The sequence below is a fragment of the Podarcis tiliguerta genome (assembly GCF_965153285.1).
Source record: "Podarcis tiliguerta genome assembly, chromosome: 9".
Classification (NCBI taxonomy): Eukaryota; Metazoa; Chordata; class Lepidosauria; order Squamata; family Lacertidae; genus Podarcis; species Podarcis tiliguerta.
The window spans coordinates 25,841,755-25,869,183 of NC_139542.1; the positions used below are offsets into that span (position 1 = coordinate 25,841,755).

The 27,429-nt window shown below is 42.1% G+C and overlaps 1 protein-coding gene across 14 annotated transcripts in view; it reads right to left on the reverse strand.

Moving 5' to 3' along the window:
- CAMK2D (calcium/calmodulin dependent protein kinase II delta) overlaps nt 1-27,429 on the reverse strand; it is a 139,552-nt gene that overhangs the window by 90,235 nt on the left and 21,888 nt on the right. The window contains exon 1 of one of the 14 annotated variants that reach the window (XM_083457404.1): nt 20,250-20,707. The exons of the other annotated variants lie outside the window; for them this stretch is intronic. The gene's annotated coding sequence lies outside the window, so the exon portion shown is untranslated. Of the gene's footprint in view, nt 1-20,249; nt 20,708-27,429 lie in introns of those variants that run through there. 14 annotated transcript variants of the gene reach the window in all.

Here is a 27,429-nt window from a genome sequence, read left to right on the forward strand (position 1 = left end):
ATCCAATAATCGGATGCCACAACAAGAGCCAAATTTTCTCTAACGGGCCACTGGATGAAAGTAACAACAGCCCCCAAATTAGGGCACACAGCCATGCCTCAAGTTATTTTTGTGGATGGACACTGCATCAGAACTTCTATTCAATCAGGCTTTAAAAAAATAAGGCTAAGAAAAGCAAACTCAATTGATCTGAAGTGCTCTGTGATCACTGAATAGATTGGGGAGGGTGGCATCTACTGATTTTAACTATTTACTTTACAGGCATTAAAAGGTTTTTTGTTTGTTTGTTTGTTTGTTTGTTTGTTAAGAAAGAAAGAAAGAAAGAAAGAAAGAAAGGTAAATTTGCACTAATCTTGCCAAAGGATCCCAACACAGGAATGAACAAAGGACATATTTATCAGCCACTGAGTGCTTTCCTAGCACTCAGTCTCATTTTTCTATACCTCTATTCAGCCATTATTACTCCATTCTCAATCAGCAGGACCATACTGACTAACACATTAATCTAACAATTTATGGGATGGCAGGCTATACCAAAAGAAGGTGGATACAAGTAGATATCATCACATCCAGTGCTCAAAAGGGCTTAGAAATCATCACTGACAAAGTAGGCCTTTGTCTTTATCCAAATTTAATTACAGGGAAATGAGGCATATGGAGCCATGGCTCAAAGCAAGTCATTCTGCCAGGAATTTAAAACCAGATCTTCCAGCTTAGTATCTGCAAGAAACTATCAAATACTTAGTAGCAAAAGTCCATTGTCAAGAGTTTATAACGAGCAGTAATTAGTATGAGTGCATGTGCCCAGAATCTATAATGATGTAGCATTCTGCAACAAAAGTTATTTCAGTCAACAGCGTGACGCAACAGCAAAAAAAGCTAATGCTCTTTTGGGCTGTATCAACAGAAGTATAGTGTACAGATGAAGGGAAGTAACAGCAGTACTCTATTCTGTCTTACTCAGACAGCAACTGGAGTACTATGTCCAGTTCTGGGCCCCACAATTTAAGAAGGATATGGACAAGCTGGAACATGTGCAGCAGAGGGTGACCATGATGATCAAAAGTCTGGAAACCAAGCCTTATGAGGATCAGTTGAGGGAGCTGGGTATGTTTAGCCAGGATAAGAGGAGACTGAGAAGATATATGATAGCCATCTTCACATATCTAGAAGGCTGTCACATGGAGCAAGCTTGTTTTCTTGTGCTCCAGAGGGTAGGTCCTAAACCAATGGCTTCAAGTTACAAGAAAGGAGATTCCGAACTTTCTGGCAGTAAGAGCTGTTTGACAGTGGAATGGACTCCATCGGAAGGTGGTAGATTCACCTTCCTTTGTGGTTTTTTTGGCAGAGGTTGGCTGGCCCTCTGTCATGGATGCTTTAGTTGACATTCTTGCATAACAAGGGGAGGTCCCTTCTACAATTCTATGATTCTAAGATGGCCACTATTCCATATTCACAAGCTGCAATGCGCAACAGCCAATCCACAAGCCACAAGTGAAATAGCTGGGGATTCCATAAACCCTGCCACCTCTCCTGCTGAGCCACTGGTCCATCTACTTCAGTGCTGTCTTACTCTGACAATGTAGAAGCAATCACAGTTTTTAATTTCCCAGTCCTACATGGAAATGGTGGAAATTGAATCTGATACTCAACCGCTGAGCTATGGCCCTTCCCTTCAGAAGGCAGGGAATGTTGCAGCACAGCCCTTGTTGACTCTTTTGGTTCGATTCTTCAATCCCTCCCTCCCTCCCCCTCATACACCCCCACACCCACCCACACCCCTTTTAGCACAGGAATGCAGGAGCAAAGAGACATCTCTATCAGCGTCTGCCGAGTAGAAGAATCAATAGCAGCCTTTAGTTTAATACTAAATGTCCAGGTAACTTGAATTCTAATATACCGGTATGTATCTTTAGAGAACACCTAAGCAAGAAGCAACATTCAAATCTCCCACTTTATTGCAGGGGCCCAAAGCAGAATGAATGACTTCTGGAATTCTACTTTCTTGGTTGTTTTATTTATTTGTTTTACTCTTGATGTAACTTATAAAGGAATGGCCATGCTAGTCCATTGTAGCAAAAGAAAATGACCTTTTTCTTGGTACAAGTAATTCCAACAGTAACAGACATCTTTTGGGGACATATGCACACTGATGAGCAAATATGTGAGTGCTAATGATGCACCTGTCGGCATCATGAACCCAAAATGCCTTCACTACTTTTTTACCTGCCTCATCCTTTTGCCTCTGTGACAGTTTCCAGTGCCTGCATATTCACAGTCTGAGAGAGATTCAAATTCCAGTTCACAAAACACTAATGCAATTTCCAATTCCAAAAATGTCTGAGCAAAAAAGACATTTCTCAGTGGCACCATTTCTAAAAATAACACTTGCACAGATGAAAATGTGAGGTTAAAGTTCCCAATCACTCCCTCCATCAGATTATTATTTTTATAAAAAATAAAAATCTGTGGTTTTGCTTATGGTGTATCATAGCCAAGGGATTCCTTATTGCTTTTTAACAATGCATTCATTGACTGGTACTACTGGCTGGAACGTGGCTCATTTCACTTTACAGACTATCCTGCTACTGTAAAAACAAAAACTCTTTAGATGGATGAGATCCCCCAGCAGGCATTTGAATCCCCTGACTACTAGCTTATATAGACGTAAAAGGGAAAAGGCTGCGAAGAAAGGCTAGAATCTTCAGGGACATCAGCACGTATACTCTAAAAAAGAGAAATCTTTGGAGGCCATGCATCTTGGCAGGAAAACTCTCTTTCCTGATCCCAGATGTATGTTGGCTAGCTTTGTGTTTACTAGAAGCACATTTGTAATTACAAATACAGTCTAGATTTGACTCCTAGTATCCAAACTATTGTCCAGGACTGAACCTCAGGCTCAAAAGCTGCCCTAGCTATAGGACAAAATGTACTGTTGACATCTCCCTCAACACACAGAGTGGGGGGGGGAATCCTAGAAGATATTATCTAGTACCACAGATTATTATTTTTAAAGGAGTCCCGCCACAGAAGGCAAATGCAAATCTACTGCTACATCACTGTACTTCTAAAAATGGAAGAATGCCCCACAACTAATCCTTGGAAGTTACAAAGGCACAAGACAAGAGCAGCTGGAAAACAAACCAAGCTTTGGAGAAAAAAAGCCATAGTTTGCTTGACTGAATGACAAACTTGTGGTTGGTTAAACAAATGATGGCTTAACTGTATGTGTGAACCAGGCCAATAAGTTAGATGCTCTACAACATATTTGAAATCCAGCTGGAAGAAAAACGTTTTGTTTGGTGCCCAATCAAACCTTGATTTAGAAAGGGTACTTGGTTCATACATAACACCAAGCCACAATTAAAACAAACCATAGGCCAAAAAAAAATCATGGCTTCAGACAGCGATTTGCTGGGAGTAAACAAATCAAAGTAGAGCTACTAGACACTGTCCACAGCTAACACTAAGCCATGGATTTTAAAAATCAAGGTTTAGCGCTATGACGTAATTAGGCCTAAAAACCTATTAAACATTATTTACATTTTAGGATATGATGCCACAAATTAACATTTCAGCTAAATGTTTACTATGGTGCTTTATAACAGCAAAATAAAAAGATGTGCATTAAAAGTCACGTGCAGACTTTGTGTTCATTTTTTATTATCTATCATATTACATGTTGCAAGAGAGATGACTAAGGTGTCCTTGCCAGAGGTGTCAAAATACCTTGTTCTGGCCTTGCTTTTAAAAATCAATCCAGAAGTCAGCTTAAAATGAAGTGCGCCGCAGACAATCAACTAAATTATTATTGGCCTATGTTGTCATCTTCATGCACAAAATTACGGAAAATATTTCCTATTAAACAATTTCCTCATTAAGATTTACAGTGCAGTAAATGTGGGTGTCTACTCTGAAGTAAATCCCATTGAGTTCAATGGGACTTTCCCCTACTGAAGCATACAGAGGGTATTGCTGTTCCTAACAAACACCACTTAAAATTTATCAAATTTTGCAATGGTGCTCCTTTTTTTATATAGAATCGTCTTGATAGGAGCATTCTGAAACTATTTTGATTGCTTAAAATATGGTTTGACCCCCCCCCCCAACTTCAATGCTGCCAGTTACCTAACTTATTAATGCCTGTTTCAGAAAGGTCATTGTAGAATCAGAGAAACTAGCCCTTTAAATAGGGAGCATAATTCTCCCCCCTCTCCCTGTGTTTTGGCAGAACAATTCCCGTATCTGTAGATAATATCCTCAGCTATACTTTGCAAGACTGCTTTACCTGGACCTATGCCAAGGATCTGGGTAAGTATTTCTGTTTCCGTGATCTGATTTCCTAGTGGGCAGTCAACAGTGTTAAATCGCCTACAAGGTCTGAACCTTATGTCAATTCATGCAGAAAAGGGAGCCTCGACCAACTGAACCCAGTCCCTCAACTGACATTGGTATCAATAGCACAAAAGTGTACTAAGACACCTTAAGACAGAGACAAGGACCCATGCTGCATCTTGAATTTTACAACCTGCACCAAGGTCAAATTTAATATGTCCTGCCATGTTTGCATGGGACTTTTTCATTCTGATTTTATAGTCAAATTCACAGTCTGTAACTTTTTAGACCATGTGTGTTGTGCATGTGTACGTGCGGCTTTCTAATGCAATTTTTGAACAATGCAAATAAAACACAGAAACATAAACTAAAAAGAAGAGAGCTCTAAATTTGAAGGGGGGGAAATACCAGTTGCCCAAGAGTGACCTGTGCTGAGGCCAATCTACAGTTATGCTATCTCTTGGTTATGTTTGCTTATGTCTAGTCACATCAGACATTCAGTCAGGCCAAACATCATATGTGATTGATTACTTTTATATATGCACATAGAATCTGGACACACTTGGTTTCAGCATCAGATACCGCAATAAAAAAAATGGCACGGGAATGAATCTTTAAATCATATTTTTGGTAAGCCTACTACTGACTTCAGGCCTCATGCTGGAACCAGCTCCACTGAAAGATGTGGTCCACAGCCTGTAAATTATGAGTCATGCCTAAAGAACCTTGGCTCTGTTACCTCTTTCATGTCTAAATTCAAATTTATTCCAACATCCTAGATTCTGGCTCCTACCACAATAGGGATGACTCAGTTAACACAAACTGGATTCCAAGAAACTGTGTGTACAAATGACATTGAACGAACTGATGGAAAATAATAGTTTCCTTTCTTGACTATTTTTTTTTTTTTTTTGAGGGGAGAGGGGGTAGTCTACAATATTATTTTATCCTAACTGTTTGCTATTTTGACCAAGGTTTCAATATATGGTAACCGCACTTACTAGGGAGGAGCTCCTCCTGAATCCTGTGGCGGGGAGTGAATTTATGGCTGCATATGTATGCTTAGGCATGCACTGACTGCACACTTACTATACATGTTACACAATTGTTGCTTTTTTTGTCCCTGCTTTGCTAGAAGAAAATGCAGTCTTTCAGAGCTGCTCTGAAAAGGTTAGGTTTTCGATGTCAGCGTATTGACAAATCTTTCAAAACTGAAGAAACATATCAAAAACATTCCCTAGGATCAGCCTTTCTCAGCCTGGTGCTCTCCAGATGTTTTTATTTGGTCAGCTGTGTGTTTTTTATTAATTTGTAAACTGCTTTTTATGTGTCAAGTCAGTCTAGAAACATACTGCAATTTGTTTGTTTGTTTGTTTTGCTCAAGGTAGCCTTAAAAACAGGACAAAAAGGGTTCTAAAGCAATACAAAATGAACACCTAAGGTGGAGGAAACCTTTTCATACAGCTTTTGTTGAAACAAAAATACAGTATCTCCGATTGTTTTTAGAAGGTACAGCAAGTGGGCACCTGCCGTATCTCAACAGGACTGCTGTTCCTTGGAATGAACTACTATTATCCCTGACATGCCATCTGCTGCTGATGTGGTAGTCCAAAACATCTGGAAGGCTGACCTATACTAGTCTATAATTTTCTAACTTCCCCCGTTTGGCAATTTATGAGGGCATCCGGCCTACCTCATCTTTTTCTTAAGCTGCATCTCTAGTTAACAGCTCCATAAAGATTGTATCAGAGGTTAAGTATTTCCTCCCTGTAAAGATGTACTTGTAGTAAGTAAATCAAATACTGAGATTCATAGACTTCAGAGTGCAGTCCTTAAGGTACTCATATTAGCTGACCTAAAGGGGTTACTCAAGGTAAATTATTTTAAAATTGCCAATTATTAGAGCTTTCAATAACCGAGGTTAAGGGTGCATTCAGTATGAACACCATGTTCTTTAAGGCTACTGGAGCATTGAGCTACATGACTTGTGCCTTACAGACACAATTCATTTGAATAATGCCACTGCTTCCTCTTGCCTAAACAAATTATTGGTTATTAATTTCTCACTTAGCTGAAATTATTTCTAAGCATAGATTTTGTGAACAAGTGCCTCAACCATTGCAGGAAGCACAAACTGTAGTCCAGAAGAACAGACATAAGGAAAATTACTAATACACTATACAAGGCACATTGCAAATTGCTGGTGTACATTATGTCACAGTTTTATATTTTGTTTGATTTTTCAAAACATTTATGCATTTGTGTGGATGACAGTGTGAAAATCTGTGGAGTTTAATATGATTAAATTTAAAAGACAAATTCAGAACAGATGCTGTTGGTAGAACAATGCTGGCTTTGAAAGGGAACAATTTAAACATTATGATGCAGTCACAGAAACTAATTAAGCTATGAATCAACTTAACAAATTGCAAGCAAATTGGTAAATGTTACAGATGCTTCTAGTGGTCACTACGCTAAGGCTTCAGGGAAAAGTAGCTGTGGCAGCAGGCAGTCATTCATATTTACTGTTCCTATCTGTTGTCTAGCAACCAGACACCCAATGGCACCATGACCACTTGACACCACTGCATTGAAACTACCCCAGCATGAAGAATACCTCACTCTTCATGCTTTGTGCAAAAATAACTCTGAAGGCTCCTTCATCTCAAAGAATAGTGCCATTTGTAAATGCTCCTAGGTGAACTCTCTGAAGTGCTTTCCTGTTTTTATCACTTCCCAGTAAGGGCGAAATGTAGGCAAACTCGGGAGAATTAGAATGTCAGCTTTCACAAAGACCTGTGCATAGACAAGGAATCCTTTCAAACTCCATGTAGGATTGGCAAAGTCAATTTTGCCTCGGACCTGTAAAGCAGGAGTCACCTGCACAGAAGCATGGCCATCCCCCATCAGGTTCCTCTCTCCTCTTTTGTCTACCTGTTTCCATAACACATCAAAGAAAATGAAACAGCACAGGCCCAATGATGGCAGCAACTCTTCCCAGTAGGGCAGCAGTGAGGACTGAAGGTCCCAGACCTTCCACATCTCTCTATGGCTCCTCCCCTGGTTCCTTTCACAGCAGCCTAAGGCTCTGTCGCCTTGACTCCCACCGCTCCTCCCATTTCTCTGTGTGTTCTGGGAGATCGGGGGGAGGGGAGCTGGTCACAGCAGGAGGGGGAGACTCTAGATTCTTCCGCAGCCTGCCTCCACTCTGCTTCTTGGCTCCCCCTCTTCTCCTGCCTCTGGGTCTGCAGTGCCCTCTGCCACAGCCTCCTCCTGCTCACTAAACCCTGTTGCCGCTTCAGTTTCCGACATCTCCTCAACCCAGTTTCTCCCTCTAACCATGCATCATTTCCCCAACACCAATCCTCTGGCTCTGAGCCTTCTTCCCCAGGGGTTCCCCAACCAGTGCCTCCCACCACTCCTTTGCATCTAGCCAGTCCAACTAGGGTTTGCGGACCTGTTCAAACACTGGTTCACAATCCCAACTAAACTGTGAAATCTAGTTTATACTAACCATGGTTAATGTTGCAGATGCAATGCTGATCAGTTAGGACTACCAGGGAAAGGGGTGTGTTTGTATGTATATGTGTCTGCCTAATTTGTAATCTGTGTTTGGAAAACAGCCAGTGTTACATCTGTGCCAGACCAACAAGGAGGACTATGGTATCTGAAATGCCATCAAATGTATTGTGGCAAAAAAAATTTAAAAAAAAATGTGGATATGCTGCCTGTTATATTTCACTACAAACAAATAAATTTTCCCATGACAGCTTACCTTCATATTATTTATTCTTAACAGACCTAATTTGTGTATGGAAATATATCTTTTTCTCTCTCTCATGACAAGACAAGATGAATATTAATGCAGCAAACAGGTTACTTGTAATTCTGCCACAAAGCTGTGTTAAGGGAAGCGGAAACACCCAACTGCATTGCTTTTGAAGGGTTCGAGGCTAGAGAAGAGTGATGAAAAGAGATAAATTTATTACATGAATATATGGATTTGTTGCTTAGAAGCGAGAATTTAGCAGGCCATCAATCAGGCTGATAAGGGGGAAGTGTGGCATGCTGTGGTGTGGTACACAAACTGAAAAGCATCACTCTGGGAGAGATACTGAAGATGGGTGCAGGCACATACACAGAACACAAAACTAGGATTTACATTATCTATGCTGACTAGTGGCAACACTCAATGGTCTCTGCCAGAGCTCTGTGTGTACATGTTTCAGATATCTTAGACACAGAAACAGGTTCTTTTAATGTTAGGATTTTTCCAAAGAATGGAAGAGAAAAGGAAAATTAAGAGTTGGTTTATCAGAAACAACAACAACCACACACACACACACACACACACACACACACCTGGTAGCTTTTAAGTCTTTCAGTGTTGCATGGGCATTTGGTCTCACATTACTGGCATGGAATATGCTAAGTGCTATGAGGGAGGAAAGGGAAGATGATAAAATTCTATAGAAGTAAACTTCATCACACTTAATTATGTTATATTATGCACTGCTCCCAAAGGAGTGCAACACCACAACACCTGCTTCTCTGAAACAAACTAGAAAGCCAGTGTATAATGATATCGCTCTGTGTGTGTGTGTGTATCCTCCTATCTCCTTTCCTTAAGGAAATCAGCCCTGCGTGCTCACTGAAAGCGCAGATCGTGAAGCTGAGGCTCCAATACTTTGGCCACCTCATGAGAAGAGAAGACTCCCTGGAAAAGACCCTGATGTTGGGAAAGATGGAGGGCACAAGGAGAAGGGGACGACAGAGGACAAGATGGTTGGACAGTGTTCTCGAAGCTACCAGCATGAGTTTGACCAAACTGCAGGAGGCAGTGGAAGATAGGAGTGCCTGGCGTGCTCTGGTCCATGGGGTCACGAAGAGTCAGACACGACTCAACGACTAAACAACAACAATCTCCTCCTGTTCAAAGGCCTGTCCACCTCTTCACCTTCTATGCTGATCTGGGCTCTTCTAGAAAGTACACGCAACTGGCAAAAGGTGAAAGAAGTTCATCTTAGAAGTCAGATTGCCGTGACACATCAATCTGCCAATGTCTAGCTTTGAAGTGTGCTTATGTGTATAAAAAAGAGTGAGATTTGTCATTCCATAGTGATTCACAACTTGCATTCAGAAGAAGCAATTTCGTCCTAACCTTCACTTATATAGATACAATAATTGGGAGATGAGATACTACGCCATTTGACTGACCTTGGATAAATGACTCAGCTTTCCAATTAACTGCACTTTTCAAACTCAAGGTAAAATGTAAAGCTTGACCTTCCAAATGTTTAAAATAGTTTCATTCTGTAGGTACTCATGAACCAGCTTGGATTTTATGAAGTCTTCAGCATAGTTTGCCAGAATACAGTGCAGATGGAGTGTGTTTATTTAACCCTGGGTAATGGTTCCACCCTATTAATTTCAAAACTTTACATTCCAGATTGTATTTAAATAATATCTATTATATGAGCTGGTAAGCCAAACTATGACTGACTAGGAACGAACAAAAGACAAGCATTCTTGACCATGCTGCTCAAAGTGTCCTTGACCCACTTCTTTTTCCCAAGCTGGGATGAAACAAACCATAGTGAACCAGCATTCATTCTTTGTTTTTCTCCTTGACTTCCTCCTATGTTTTGTTTGGAGAGAAACAAACCATTAAGTGCTGGAGTTTTTTTAGTAATTAGAATGGTACTGCCCACAACCATTATTATTTCCAAATTAAATACAGCAACTTCTCATCTTATGCAGGGGTTTGGTTTCAAGGGTTATGCATATAGTATACACAAAAATTGTGTACAGTGGCACCTCGGGTTAAGTACTTAATTCATTCCGGAGGTCCGTACTTAACCTGAAACTGTTCTTAACCTGAAGCACCACTTTAGCTAATGGGGCCTCCTGCTGCTGCCGCACCACCGGAGCACGATTTCTGTTCTCATCCTGAAGCAAAGTTCTTAACCTGAAGCACTATTTCTGGGTTAGCGGAGTCTGTAACCTGAAGCGTATGTAACCTGAAGCGTATGTAACCCGAGGTACCACTGTATAGTTAACCCCTTGGAGCCACTCCACAGCTAGTGGGGGAGAGAAAGCATCCTCAGCACTCCCAGTGTGCCAAGAGGGCCTTGCCCAGCAAGCAAGGCCAAGAGCCTGAAAGCTATTTCTGTGTCGGGTCCACTTGGGATACCTGGAACAAAAAGAGCTTTTAGGATCTTAGCCTTGCTCGGGACGGGGGGAGGTTTGCTCAAGGCACCGGCTCTGGAACATTGGTGGTGCTCCTGTGACATCTTGTGAGAGCATCCCTGCGCCTTGTGTCCAGCAAGATTGGCAGAGTGCTTAAAAGCTCTTTCCATGCTAGGTAACTCAAAGTGGACCCAGCGCAAAAACAGATTTTAAGCTCTCCACTCTTGTCTGGGTTGAAATTTCAACCAGGCCTCCTTCAACAGCATATGGTTGAAACTGTGCGAATCAAATGCATGTAACATGAGGGATTATTGTGTTCCGTTTTCTTTGCTCTTAATTAAGCCTTCTCAGGAACAAAAGCAGATCTAGGGGTGGGTTTACAAAAGAATGAGCAAAACTCCACTTGCACAAAACAGGGCTTTTCTCGCTTCTTCCTCCCTCCACTAAAGATGCTGTGCACACCCCAAAAGCCACTGCTGAGGGCTGGTGGAACTTCTAAAGCAGCATGAGCCATGGGACTTCGGACTTCAGCAGGATAGGAAAACTGGAGACAGTTCACTTTTCTGCTTCTACAAGACATCTCTGGATCCAAAACCTGTCCATATCTTTGAGGAGATTCCTATCAACCCTGAGCTGTCTTGACTCATCTCAAAGCAGCAAATTGTTGGAATGGAGAAAATATAGACACTGACATCTTTTTTTAGAATGCCAGACATATGCTCCCTCCCACTGCAATAGACTTCTGGAGTACTTAAAAGAGATACTGGCGGTGTAATGCTGAACATGCCTCTTTGGGGCACACGATGTCAGCATATTCTGTGGTGTCTTCTTTTCAGTCAGGAGTTGTTGTTCATATTAACTTTGCTTTGGAAAAAACCCTTGAATATTTGCAGATGTTCACACACTTTTACATTCAAGTATTGTGTGGAATAATAGATGGACAATGATAGTGGAACCTACGAGTCCTTATGGTTGTAAAGAGACTTATACCAGACTGTTTGTATTAATATATTTTACATATTTAAATTAGATAATTAGTGGATTATTCTTATTGTTAACCTGAGCTAACCATTTTTTCCTTTCTTTCTTCTGCTATATTGTAGTTACGTTACAAAAGCTATATTGTAGTTATATTACAAAAGCATTTGAATGAGTTTCCTGAAGGAAACAAGTATTTAATGTGTTTTTTTGCTGTTGCCATCCTCAGATTTTTTTTGAAGTGCAACAAGATTCAAACCACTTTAGCCCAGATAGGTCTATCTCAGGCTTCCTCAATCTTGGCCCTCCAGATGTTTTGAGACTACAGTTCCCATCATCCCTGACCACTGGTCCTGCTAGCTAGGGATCATGGGAGTTGTAGACCAAAAAAAATCTGAGAGGCCGAGGTTGAGAAAGCCTGGTCTATCTGATAAAAGATCCGTCTATGTTGAGGAAATAAATCTATGACGAGAGATTATCTAATTCAGGATGAAGAACTAAAGCCATGGGTAGTGCTACTTGATTGAATGATTTGGAAATAGTGTCTCAACTGGGACATTTCACACAACGAAAGCACTAAGGTGCATTTAAAAATGTATGCTTTAAATCATTAGTTCCAAAGATATTTAGGAAACAGGCAGAGTTTATGCATGCTCAATATGTGCACGACCATCTATACGCACATTGCACCAAACCCAGAAGTGACCCAGAAAGGTCATAAAGATGTCACTGAAACATCACTAAAAGGATGAAATGTTGGCAGAATGGGGTGTTTTCAGGGATTTTCAATGGATTTCATTTATAAGTGATTTCACTGAGACATGTGGTGCCTCGAAAAGTAACCCCCACATAAATGGGGGTTGGGGTGCTGCCTATACCAACATTACTGTTTTCTGAAGCACAAAGATGGAGCAGTCAGTATATGCCATCTTAAGCATTTACAAGTAAAAAAAGGTGAAACCAAAGTTGGTTGCTCAAAAGACAGGACTTTTGCTGCCACTAATTCCAACACAGTCAGATATATAGTACCATAGTACCGTATTTTTTGTCCCATAGGACGCTCCGTCCCATAGGACGCACCTAGTTTTTTGGGGGGGAAATAAAGGAAAATTTTTTTTCCTTTATTTCCGCCCCCAAAAGCAGGTCGGGGAAACCGAACCAGGTCGAGGAACAGCGGGGTGGCGGAGCTGCGCCTCCCTGCTGTCACCCGAGCTTGTGGGGCTGGCCAATGTCTGCCCGGCGCGAGGGGCGCTCTGCTTCAGGGCGCCCCCCCCCCGGGCGGCAGGCTGCTATCCGCAGGGTGGGGAGCGCTGCAGGGAACTCCTGGAGGGCTCCCGACGCTGCGGATGTATGCCTGGCGTGAGGGGCGCCCTGAAGCAGAGCGCCCCTCGCGCCAGGCAGCAGGCTGCTATCCGCAGCGTGGGGAGCACTGCAGGGAACTCCTGGAGGGCTCCCCACGCTGCGGATGTATGCCTGGCGTGAGGGGCGCCCTGAAGCAGAGCGCCCCTCGCGCCAGGCAGCAGGCTGCTATCCGCAGGGTGGGGAGCGCTGCGGGGAACTCCTGGAGGGCTCCCCACGCTGCGGATGTATGCCTGGCGTGAGGGGCGCCCTGAAGCAGAGCGCCCCTCGCGCCAGGCAGCAGGCTGCTATCCGCAGCGTGGGGAGCGCTGCAGGGAACTCCTGGAGGGCTCCCCACGCTGCAGATGTATGCCTGGCGTGAGGGGCGCTCTGCTTCAGGGCGCCCCTCGCGCCAGGCAGCAGGCTGCTATCCGCAGCGTGGGGAGCCCTGCGGGGACCTCCCACGGGGCTGCCTAGGGTGCGGACGTGTTCCCGAAGCGCCGGGCACTCTGCTTTCAGGGCGCCCGACGCTCCGGGAAGGAGGCTGCTATCCGCAGCCTAGACATCCCTGCGGGACCTCCCGCAGGGCTGCCTAGGCCGCGGATGTGTTCCCGAAGCGCCGGGCGCTCTGCTTTCAGGGCGCCCGACGCTCCGGGAAGCAGGCTGCTATCCGCAGCCTAGACGTCCCTGCGGGACCTCCCGCAGGGCTGCCTAGGCTGCGGATGTCTTCCTGAAGCCTGGAGAGCGAGAGGGGTCGGTGCGCACCGACCCCTCTCGCTCTCCAGGCTTCAGCGAAAGCCTGCATTCGCCCCATAGGACGCACCCAGATTTCCCCTTCATTTTTGGAGGGGAAAAAGTGCGTCCTATAGGGCGAAAAATACGGTATATACTATACGATAAATATATAGTCTTCTGAGTCTTCCATTACAATTTTCATCTTACTAATCTCTGAGCCCAGTTCAGCTATGTAAATTCTATACTTTCTGGAAGACAATAAGCCAAATAAGCAACTTTCATTATTCCTGTGCATTTGTCAGCAATACAAAGTTATCATGAGGCACAAATCCTCCCAGGATTATTATTTTTTTTGGGGGGGGGGGTTATCAATTCTTTCTATAGCCATCTGCTGTCTTACCATGCATTGTTTGTAATATCTGGGCCAATATCAACCATGTTAATGAAAACAACTCATCCAGCTAAGTTATCTTTGAAGGGATTCTACGCTATTTTATTTATTTATTTGCAAATGGAAAACCTATTCTTGACTTGACTGTACAACTGTCATTTTCGTCATCATTACTATGTTTATATGTGACCCGAGAAACCACAGGAATGCAGGGCTGTCATTTCAGCATGTGTTTTCAAACTACTGGCAATTTCTTACTGTGAATCATGTTTCTATTTAATTGCATGGAAGTTGACTAGCAATAAACTTTCAGGCATTAGAATTACCTATTGCCAAGTGTCCCGGTAGGCACAAAATGAATCTACAAAACATTTAAAGCTAGTTAAAATTGGAGAAAATGGGGCAGGATGGGAGTAATGCAGATATATTTATATCAGGGCACAGTGGTTCAAGGGGCAAAGTAACAAAACCATCCCCTAATCAACACATTTTCTATCAAGTTTTAAGTACTTTATTGTCAGTGTGATTACTGACCTCCAACTAATTGTAAAACCTGAACCTTCAGCTTCCAGAGTCAGAGGGAACCAATTTGACTGCAGTCATTTTACGAATGATAATAAAGATACTGCACCAAAAAGGAAAACGGGGGCGGGGGGGCGGGGAGAGGGGGGAGGGATCCAATGTTTACATCCACTGCAACAGGGTAGGGGAACCTGTGGCTCTCCATATGTTGTGGACTACAAGTTCCACCAGCCCCAGTCAAGGAGTCCAGAAGCACTCCATACATGCACTACATGGTTGGGATGACCACAGACAAATGGACGGCCCTCTGTCATGCATGTTTCACTTGAGATTCCTGGATTGCAGGGAGTTGAGCCAGGTGACCCTCAGGGCCCTTTCCAACTTTAGAATTCTACAATTCTAGGAAGAGTAGCAGCCATGGGGAGATACATAAGCCGGGGGTCAGGGGCGTGGCCTCTCTGTTACTTCGACTAACTCAATGGGTGCACACCTAGGTGTAGCTGAGAGATGTAGGACCAATGGGCATGTGTTTTCCTACATTGTAAGTGTACTTTTGATAATAAAGAGATAATTCCTCACTCTGGACATCCCTTGCCTTACAATGCTGAGACTTCATTGTTGGGGACTCTTGGATATAATACATCTTTTCTAGTTTAAGCTAGAATTTTATTGCACTAGGTAAACACCTTCTGTAAATAGTTTTTTTAAGACAGAAAAATACTCTGCATTAAATTTTACTGCGACTTTTTATAACAGAAACTTTATCTAGAGATTATCAATTTGTGAGCTGCCCTGGGATCTTCGGATGAAGAGCGGTATGCAAAGTTCATCATCATCATCATAAAATAGCAATGACCAATAAAGTGAGTGATGATTACTCTTGAAGCACATCCATGTAAAACACCTACACAGAAGTCAGAGAAAGTATAAACCACAAATCATTGTTCACACCTCATTTTAGTTTAATATTAGTTATCTGTACGACTTATCCGAACTGTATTTAGCCATCCTTCCAGTTGACATGCTTGCGGCTATGTTAGACATAAATGAGCTTAGAGTGAAAACACATGGTAGTTATTGTTTGCTTTCATGTTGTTAAGCAACTGGAAGTTTATCAGGTTTCCTCAGCCAATTAACTGCCCATCCTGCCTTAGCAGAAAGAAAGATCAATGGGTCAAATCCTCAAATAGCTTTAAGCTTTCCACAAACGGCTTTGCATGTTACTATCAACAGACAGGGTTCAATTGGATAATTCCCAAGGAGCAAACCTAGATTAAGAATTCTATCCACATTTGTGCTTTGTTCCTCCATTTGAGAGGAAACATGTTTTACAGGGGAAAACAATGCAGAAATTGCTGAAGGGAGAAACCTGTCAACGTATCTGAAAAAAACAAATAGTGACACATTTGGAGTACAGTACCTCACTGAAGAAATTACAAGAGAGGGCTTATGAAAGACCTGCCACCTTTCTTTCTCGCAACAGTGACATCTTTATATGATACTGCATGATTCTGTGTCAGGTAATGAATGACTGATGACTTCGTTAGTACTCCCTTCCCTAACGAAGAGAGCAGGTGGTTCTTCATGTGAATAGACTGCATAGCTGTGCTACAATAGCAAACAAAGATCAATCAATGTGATTGTCTTGCACTCTATATTGCATTTTATAAAGAAACCATAATTTAAAAATATTACTTTATTATGCATATGCCACCCATCTGACTGGGTTTCCCCATCCACTCTGGGCGGCTCCCAACAGAATATTAAAAACACAATAAAACATCAAACATAAAAAATATTCCCTATACAGGGCTGCCTTCAGATGTCTTCTAAAAGTCAGATAATTGTTGTTTTATTTCCTTGACATCTGATGGGAGGGTGTTCCACAGGTCATGTGCCACTATCAAGAAGGCCCTCTGCCTAGTTCCCTGTTAACTTCACTTCTCGCAGTGAGGGATCCACCAGAAGGCCCTCGGAGCTGGATATCTGTTTTATACATGCTATCAAAGCATTCATCCATTTCCAATCAGCCCCTCCAAAAGAGCCTGTGTGGTGTTGGGCTTGGATCTGGGAAGCCAGAGTTCAAATCCCTACTCGGCCATAAAGCTCACTCTGTGACTTTGGACAGGTTTTTCAGCCTAGCCTACCTCACAGGGTTATTGTGGGGATTAAACGGGGGGGGGGGGAGAACCACCTTGAGCTCCTTGGAGAAAAAGGTGGAATGTAGATGTGGTAAATAAAAAATATCCTTAGACAGATGGCCAGATGCAGCATAACACATAGAAACCACAGTCCCAACACAATAAAAAAAAATGTGTCTCACTGAAATATGGGCACTTCATAGGAATCTGGTGCAAGATTGTGCTGCAAAATGAAAAAAAAGGGGACTGGGAGATGAATGTATGGGGAAAAACTAATTGCCTAAACCTACAAAACTAAATAGAGCATTAAAGTGTGAATCAATGCAAGTCTCTTTAAAGGTTGTATGTGCCTTCAGTCCTACTGATCTGCAGTGTTTAGCAAAATGTTATATGCTTATAGCAGGGATGGTGATTCTCCCAAATGCTGTTTGATTCCCATCATCCCCAGTTAGCAAGGTCAATGGGGGTTGTAATTCAGCAACATCTGGAGGGACAGAGGCTCCCCACCCCCAACTGAAAACATAACAACACCAATTTCATTAAATCATAGAAGCATAAAATTGTAGAGTTGGAAGGAACCACTAGGGTCATCTAGACCAACCCCTGCAATGCAGGAATCTTTTGCCCATTGTAGGGCTCGAACCCACAACTCTGAGATTAAGAATTTCACGCTCCACCGATTGAGCTATCTCCCAGGTGCTGTGTCCATTCTGTATTTTCATGCCAGATACCGTAAAACAAAACTGATACGCCAAATTTAAGCCCTGTATTACAAAGGAGAAACTTCAAACTACGTTGAGTTGAAGCAACATGTTGACAACATTTTAAAGATTAAAAATGGTCAAAATAATGGAATAAAATATGCGGGGGAAATGTGAAGCTAGAGGTCCCTGGACGAGCATATTGCTGTGACTTCGTTCTAACAGCTTGGATTTCCTTGTGCAATGCATACATTTTATCACTAATTCAACATTTATCTGTTTTCATATGTAAGCAAAACTTTATCTCCATTTCTGATCTAATAGTCTCATTCCTAAAAGCAACACAAAATGTTAATGTACATCAAAAGACTATTATGGGTACTCATAGTTCAGGTTGCGATGCCCACATTTTCCATAAGAGTAGCCTGTTCAGTATGCAAATGATTCATAAACCAAACAGAAAATAAACCTGAAACACTTCTTGTTTTAAGCATGCAGCTTTTATCACCCCTGCATCACTTTAGGAGCAGCTGAAATTAGTTTAATATCACGCCCTCCTCCTCAGAAGAAGAGTCTTGATTATATTGCTACAAGTTTGCTTAATGCTTGGCTACTATGCAGATATGACTTCTATTTAAAGGCTTTTTTAATTGCCGGCTCCCAACTCAATTTAAAGTGTCAGATGCTAAGAGTCACATGTTAATATTCTGGCTTTTAGATCGTACCTAACAGTTTAATGGATCAGAGCAGAAGGAATTAAAGACGCCTTGACTATTGCATACAACAACAAGCAGTTATACAGCAATGCAGCCATTCCTTCTAGTTTCCGTCTACTTTACATAGCAACATATTTAGACACCTTCTGTACACTAAACTGTGTTTCCTTGACTATTTTGGATTAAATATCCAGCATGGCATAATTACCTTCTTTAAATCTGTCCAGTCCTCCTCAACTTTTTTTTAAAAAACACCTCGTTTTTAAATTTATATTTGAAGCAACCAATTAAAAAATTGTGCTAATTAAGGTGTTTATTGAGCATTCACCCTGAACTGTTTGCACTAAATTTAGAAGGAACCGACACCAGGTATTTACTGAGCGTTCATTATCATTTGTTTGTGGGGAAGTTAGATGAGATGTCAAACAAGAAGTTGCACCCTATACTGTAGATCCAACGTCCGCCCCGCCCCCCAAACTCTTTAACACTACAAGTCTGTAAGAAAGCAACTGGATTTGTCGGAAGAGCAGGAAAGCCACTATACCAAATCGTATTGCTAGCTATTGTGGATCTCAAACTGTCTCCATGGCCATCTAAAGTACCTTTCCTGTCAACACTCCAGCAGTTTGATACAGACGAAAAATTAAATCCTTCCCTGTGGTTACTCAGCCCCTGGTTGCAGCAACTACAGTCAAAAGAATTGATGCTCTTTTCCACTGTAAAGTGTGAGATGAACAATCCACTGCTATGAACACTTACTATTTCTACGATATGGCAGGCTTTCACAAAACACGGAGCAAGAAACTACAGAGCGAACACTGAGGCGCACAAGCCGTGATAGAAAGGTCAAGTCTCCTAGATTACCATTGCCAGCAGTGGACAGGAAATCCTTTTTTCTCCCTCAAAACACTGAAGTCTGTCATGGGTTTACAATTGTACAGCTGCTACATGGTGAGACTGCACAACTAGACAACAGCAACAAATAATAATAATAATAATAATCATCATCATCATCTTATAATTTATATGCTGCCCATCTGACTGTGTTGCCCTAGCCCCTCTGGGCAGCAATTATAAAACCACAGTAAAACATCAAACATTAAAAACTTCCCTATACATTCCCAATATGTTCTTTTTAAAAGGGATCAACTGGAAATGCAGAAGGTGTGCCAACGTGTTTTAGACCAGATGTGGCTAAACCTTTTTCTGCCCAAGGGCCACACTATCCTCTGGAGATAAATTTTGTGTGGTGAAAAAGTCACCCCCTCACATTCTTGTACACACATTCAAACTTATTCCAGAACGCATGCATACTGGGGTGGGGGTGGGATTTGTACTCATGGTCACAGGCGACAACTCTCCAATTTCCCTCAAATCATCTTCCCACACTTTTTTTTAATGTAGCGGCACAATCCTAATCACACTAGTCCTAACCCAACTAATGAAATCTTGTTTCAACACTCTTGCACTGCAACTGCAGCAAAGTTCTCGGAGGCTATTTTGGGGAGAGGCAAATCAGGACCCCACAGAGCTGGGGGTTAGCCACCCCTGCTTTAAACAATGCAATCCAAATTGCACATAATGCTGTGATGTGTCCTGCAATGTAAAGGTGTCCTTAGCAAATGGCCCATAGGCCTCTTCTGGACTGACAAAAGGCTTTCACTCTGTCCATGTAGTGCCAAGCTTTTGCCATGTCCCAACCCACCTGTAGACCAGGGCTCACAGTATCGCTTAAACAGAGTAAGTCAGCCATCTTAGGTGGCAGTTGGGCAACCATTAGACTATCAGCTACTTAACTGATCATATTTTTTGCCACATTTCTATTGTGGGCCTCAGAGCCTGAAATATGCTATTCTTACTGACACAACAGAGAAGAATCTCCCAGGTGGGAATATTAACAAGATAGAACACCTGTTGGTGTTATTATATTCCTTCCCCTCACATTTTTTTTTCCAGTTAAGGAAGATTCGAATAATGTGAAACCCAACGAAGCCACATTAAACAGTTTCTAAAATGGGACAGAAGCTACTCTTCCTACTAACCACATAAAAATTAAGGTTTTATGTTGAGTTGAAACACACACACACACACACACACACAAACACACACACAGAGAGAGAGAGAGAGAGAACAAAATTAGGTAGTTACTATGCAATGCCTCCTTGATACAATTGTGTGCATATGTCTTGAACCCCTGGCCTACCTCGTGGCAAGTCGGTAGGTCAAATACCCAGGCTAGGATTAATCCAGGTGTCCAAAGTGAAGCACAGTCCCACAGAGATTCTGGAACAATCCAACTGCCCTCAACATGGGCAGATCAGCAGACACAGCCCCTCAGCTCTGCTTCCCTTCGGTACTTTGCCTGCTGATTGCAACATCTGGGCTTGATGAGGCAGGTGACCCTCACCTGTTGCAGCTGAGGAATCACTTCCCTCCTCCCACAACTAACAAGCCATACCTGGCCAGCCAGGGAGCTGGGCTGGGGGCCCTTGCTTGCCTCAGCCTCCTGAAGCACCCTGCCCACTGCTTGCTACACCTCAGAGCCCGTGTTTGTGGGGACAGAGGCCCCTCTGGCTCTGGTGATGGGTCCTGCTACTCTGGTTCTTGTGCACTGACCTCCATCCCCTCACCATCCTCCGTCGCTCTGTGCTTCCTTCCCCACCTCTCGCTGGGATCCTCTTCCTCCTCCCCATTGTCCTGCCAGTTGGTGACAACATAGTGGGATTAATATATATACCACAATTATCTCTGTGTATGTTGAGTCCATAGGTGGATACAGGTGCTGTATTAAGAAGCAAAGCATCCAGTTATATTTGAGATTCAATAAATATGAAAATGAGTAAATGGTTAGCTCTGTAATAAAGCACAAACAATGGTTTAGAACCATGAGTGGGCACTCATGGGACACTCCTGCTGGCAGAAGATGGGGGGAGCAGATTTTTTATAACTCTCCCTTCTGTCCTGTGTCCCCTATAATCAGCTGATGGTCCCCCTGGACTAAGATGGTGGGAGGCATTTGGGACTGTAGGGGAAAGGAGGAATCTCTGAAAATTGCCTCCTCTCCTTCCCCCACTGGGAGTATCCACCAGATCAAAGGCCCTTCTGCAAACCAAAGGCACTTTCCCATTTGCAGAAGGGCATTTAAGGATCTAAGCCTGCAAAATGCTGCATCTATAAATACCTGCTGTGAATCACTGTGAAGGGAAAAACCCAATACAAAGCTGAAAAATAAGATGCTTTGTCAGCACATAAACAGTTTGGGGTTCCCTAACCATCGAGCGTCAAGCTATGATGTTATGAGAGCACTGCAGATTTTCAACACTAGTAACTCAGATTCACAGGACCAAGGGTTTTAGGATGACTAAGGCTGGTACCATAGTCAGGCAGATATGGAAATTTTACAACATGCAAAAGTGATCAGGAAGATTTGTAAGGAATAGATTATTTAATCAGACCTCTATGCAGAATACCAACAACACGACTGTGACATTTAACAGCATTAACTTGTTCACATATTTATTATACACGTTCACGTTCCAAATCTCTCTGCCTGATTTACAGAAATGTCTCATTAAATGTGAAACTCCACTTATACTTTAAGCATACTAGAAACAGAATATTAAACAAGGACACTTGAATGGATTTCTCTAACAGGCCTTCCTTTTTTAAACTATCATTAAGGTTAGAGAATATGCTATCAAAGCATATCAAATTGTCTAAGACAACCACTTGCATCTGGTAGTCACAACTGCAGCTAGGTAATTAAGAACACTGAGATTCATATTTACATGTAAAGTTCTATGGCTGCAATTTTAGTCTGTTAGGATCCCAAGACTATTTGGACACAACACTGTGAAAATGGGTTTTTAGGAGTGGTAGGGAAAGGACTGCAAGCACACAGGGATTTCACCCACTGAAGTGGGAGGTCATGGAATAACCATGCCCACTTGAGCAAAAGCCTTGCCATCCAAATCAAGGATCTCTCTGCAAGACTCTAAAAAGTATTTGGGCAACCGGTGCAGAAATTACTGCGATACTCAATGGTCCTTAAGCTTAAGCATGTATTTGAGAGCCAGGGTGTGTGTGGAATATTCACTAAACCCAGACTCCAATTGACCCATCATTGTTTTTCAGTTGAACTTATAGCAATTGTGGGCACCCAAAAAGATTAGGCAATCTTGAGATTAAATGTGGAAAAGTACTGTAGAAGCAAAAACTGTTTCTGTGCTGCTTTTCTGTGCCTCCATTTGTTTTGTGGATAAAATAGATAAAAACTTAATTAATTCTAAAACAACCAGCAAATTTCACTGTGAGTAGGCCTATCAGTGGCTATTTAACCATGACTACTCAACAGAGCATGTTCAGGAATAGTACATTTCTGGATAGCGGATTCTTGGGGACAAAGCTTGTAAAGCCATGCTTTATTTATTTTGAAAAATTAGGCTGTTTTTCCCAACAGATCAAAATGGCTCCCAATTGCTTTAAATTGTTTCATAGCACAATCCTTTAATGTACTCTGAAGTAAATTCCATTGACTCTTGTTGTCCTTATTCCGAGATAACGGGTTATACTATTACAATGGTGAAAAGTAGTCAACCTACACTTAGCAATTTAATTGATACAGTAGCATTCCAATTCAGTAAAACACTGATAACTTTTATATTGCTGCTTGTTTAATTACATTTAATGTTCATGGAATATTGCCCTGTAAATCTGCCTTGAGCGTACTCTAGAAAAGCAATATCAAAGCATTTCACACAAAAAATGTACCCCAATCCAGATAAGGAGACAGAACTATGAACAAGTTCCACTTGGAATGCACTATTGATATTCCTTTAAGAATTCTGCAAATGTGTCTCTTCTATTGTTTAAACAAGATCTCATGATTCGGAAATCTTCAACACTGCTGCCCTTATCTTCTTAAAACAGGCGTATCAAAAATGTGTTTGCATCCACACCTAGCTACCGCATACTAATGGATTCTCAATGTGGGTAAACAGGAAAAAATCTGGAACATTTTAACATAAGAATCAACACCACAGTCAATACACTGAAAGAAGATAATAAAAATCCAGTTGATAGTGGGATTGGAGCTATTGAATCTTCAAACATTCAACGAATATTGTCTCCCTTAAATTCTTATTGGTTCCTACTCTGCTATGGCTTCCCGACATTGCTTTCTGCCTAATAAAAGAATAAGAAAAGACCTCCTGAATCAGACCAAAGGATTATCTCCTCTCTTTTCTTGCAGTGGCTAACCAGGTCGATACCAATGGGGAGTTCATAAGCAGCACGTGAGCCCAACAGCTCAAGATCCCCAGCAACTCGAACCTATCTTTCCAATGTTAACTGCAACATAATTAAATTGTATGTCCAATTTCTTTTTGCTGCTTCTGGTAGCAGACACGGACAAATAACTGAATACCAAAGAGAGCAAATTACCCTTGAAATAATACTTGTTCGTCGCACAAAATTAAATGGCATTCTAGGAAATATCACACTGCGTAAAAAGTCAGTGTGCCAATGGTGAATTCATACAAACATTCATGCATTTCAAAGCAGCAGCAAGGACAGCCTCTGCAAGGCTATATGGGTCTAAGCCTGCTGAGGCCAACAGAATTAAGATGCATGTAAAATGGGGAGCAGATATGTAACCATTTTTATTTTTTTTAAGAATGCAAATAGTAATGCTAGGCGGAACAAATGAACAAGTAACAAATTATCTGTATGAAAAGCAGAATCTGCGTTACGGTTACAACTACATATGCCTTTGGACAAACATAGTAACACACAAGCACAAAAACACACATCACGAACATTTATTGCTCAGTCTGATTGCACAAGAGAGAGAGTCACAAGAATTTTCAGCTTACACAATTGTTATTATTCTTCAAGACAGAGGTGTGTGCTGTGAGTAGAGTAAAATTTGCAAATATATCTGGAAAACAAAATAGAAGCATGATGTCTACATATTTAGGCAGCTAGAGACCAGTTCTAAATGTTACATTAAAAAAAAGCCAGGCACTGAGGGATACCAACTTGTGTCACTTTAGGTGCCCCCTAAAGACTGGATTATTTCATGTTTCAAATTTGGTTTTGCTATGGTTGCAGAGACAGATGCACTCAGCTGATAAATGCTAATTCAAAACCCCAATGAGTAGGCATTACTCTCTAGATTGTGGCTGATGACTTAAAATTCTCATTCCAAAAGCCAAGAAGGATTAAGGAAAAATCCTCACAATCATATACAGCTGGACTTACCCACTATTGAAGTTCCAGCTTTAAGTCCTTTGATCAGAACCTTCAGTGTGGTGGCAACTGCTGAATGGAACGCTCTTCCCTTGGACATAAAACACTAAGGATTGTATACTTTGGAGACATGCTAAAAACCTGCCATACTATGGGGTTATATTTTTATAGTGCTTTTATGCTATTTATTGCTATTTTTAAAAAAATTGGTACATTGGTACTGTTAAGCATTTATAGATCAGGTAAATAGATCATGCAATAAAGGCAAATTTCAACAGGTAAATAGATCATGCAATAAAGTGCTCATAAGGTTTATTTTGATAATTTTCTTTAAATATGCATTCCTTCAAAACAGGGTGGCCACTTACATATTACCCTCTGGCGCTGTGGTTTAAACCACTGAGCCTTTTGGGAGTGGGTAGGCAAACGAAGGGATCTGGCCCAATCGCCTTCTAAATCCGACCTGCGGACGGTCCAGGAATCAGCATAAAAGGAGTAGAATGTCTCCTTTTATTTAAAATGCATCTCTGGGTTATTTGTGGGGCCTGCCTGGTGTTTTTACATGAGTAGAATTTGTGCTTTTATTTAAAATGTATCTCTGGGTTATTTGTGGGGCATAGGAATTCGTTCATCCCCCCCCCCCAAAAAAATATAGTCCGGCCCCCCACAAGGTCTCAGGGTCAGTGGACCGGCCCCCTGCTGAAAAAGTTTGCTGACCCCTGCTCTTGGGCTTGCTGATCAGAAGGTTGGCGATTCAAATCCACGTGACGGGGTGAGCTCCTGTTGCTCTGTCCCAGCTCCTGCCAACCTAGCAGCTGGAAAGCATACCAGTGCAAGTAGATAAATAGGTATCGGTGTGGCGGGAAGGTAAATGGCGTTTCGGTGCGCTCTGGTTTCCGTCACAGTGTTCTGTTGCACCAGAAGCGGTTTCGCCATGCTGGTCACACGACCTGGAAAGCTATCTGTGGACAAATGACGGCTCCCTCGGCCTGAAAAGTGAGATAAGCGTCGCAGCCCCATAGTCACCTTTGACTGGACATAACTGACCAGGGGTCCTTTACCTTTCTACCTTTATCTTTACCCCAAAAAGATCAAAAGAAGAAACAGATTTACTTTAATGTGGATATGATGTCTAGAGATAAGTAATTTAGAAGTACTTTATTATAATTTAATACAATAAATATTGCCATATTAGAGAATACTGTGTGGCCAGGGTGCCTGATGAGCTTGAACTCCAGGTGCTAACTTAATGGGCAACTTCAAGGCTCCTGTTGCTCTCCCTTCTTTCTTATGATTATCTATAAACTGGTATTTGACCAGAAGGCCTTTCAAATAGAGGACTAACACTGTAAAATGGCTTTCCTCCTCCAAATGCTAAGCATAGGAATGTGCCTTTATAAGGGGTCAGATCACTGGTCCATTTAGATCAGTACTGGCAGCGGTTCTCTGGGTTCTCAGGCAGAGATCTTTTTCCTCCTTGTTTCTAGATGCCAGGAGATGCCAGGGAACTGGGATAACCCTCTGCACATGCTCTACCACTAAGCGACCTGTCTCTCGTGCACCCTGCAACCTTTCACGCCGTAGCGACCTTCCTCCCACTTACTCATGGGAAAACCAAGATGAATTATTCTATAGCTCAAGAAATAATCATTTCTGACAAATCAGGACACACAGAGGTTTTTTGTTTTTTTGAAATAATAAAGAAGAACACTCTTTCCTGTCTTAGTTTCCTTGTCAGAAGGTGTGCAAGATGGCTGTCTGCTGAACCATGCCGTTCCCCATCTGTCACTAGAAATGCGAAACAGTCCATAAAGCCGCACCTACACAAGTGTTTTCCTTTCAATAAAGTTCACGCTCCTGAAAAGCTGCTCTCAAGGAAGCATGGTGCTGTCTGCGAGGAAAGCCCTACCTCCTTCGCAAGCCAGGAACCAACTATGCACACACATTGCTGAACACTTTTTCACAGGCTGGCATAGATTAGATTAGTGAAAGTTCAGTGTGCCAGTGTGGTGTAGTGGTTAAGAGCGGTAGTCTCCTAATCTGGGGAACCGGGTTCGCGTCTCCACTCCTCCACCTGCAGCTGCTGGGTGACCTTGGGCCAGTCTCACTTCTCTAAGTCTCTCAGCCCCACTCACCTCACAGAGTGTTTGTTGTGGGGAAGGAAGGGAAAGGAGAATGTTAGCTGCGGGATATCAAATCGAAACTCTTCTTCTTCTTCTTCTTCTTCTTCTTCTTCTTCTTCTTCTTCTTCTTCAGGAGCTATACTGCAAATGAGCTTCTCCACCCTCCTTCAAAGAACCCGGCATGCTTCTGTTGGGCACCGCCAGTGCATCAGCGTGGGTTTTTGCTAGCTACTTCCTTGATTAAGGTGTCTGCAGTTTTTTATGGCTGGAGTAAAGCCATTTAATTAAGAAAACAGTTACTTAATAACATTATTCTGCATTGCTTGGGACTCTATTTTGCAAGTGAGGTTTTTCTCCTGGTCCAAACTTTCCTTAAATCTAATTGACTTTTAAATACAAGTATACTGTAACTGACCTGTAGTGCGTATATGCAATCACATTTTGACAGCTCTAGACAAACCATGGATGCCTTTTAATGTAAGTTAAGAAAAACACTGCGTGCTGAATTGAGCGTAAAAATAACAAGGCGAACTGCGTAGGGTATTTTGTAACTGAAAGCAAGTTTGAAATCATATCTACAGGGAAAGCTACTCGCACAACAAATACTGACTGTATCTGCGAAACATGATAGGATAAAGGTGTTCAGTGCATAAAGACAGCCATGGTTGTTAAACTAGAATTCCACATTACTCCTTTCCAGTGACCTTGAAGAATAATAGTCTGTTTTCCCAGTTCGTTTTATAAATGTAATGCTTTCTTCCCTCATTTTAAGGCTAAAACCACAACCCCCAAAATCCTGCTTCTGTCATCATCATTACTAAACAATCTACACTAGTTTTGTAATAAATACCCAGGAAGAAAGACTAGCAATGCAATCCAAACCCACTTTGCTGTGTATGTATGTGAACTGGGCAAAGGCATTCTTCTGGCCAGCCCAGCTGTCTTGTGTTGTGATGCCACTCTGCTAGGGTGAAGCTCCCCAATTCCACCTGGCAAATGTGTGGGTCGGCA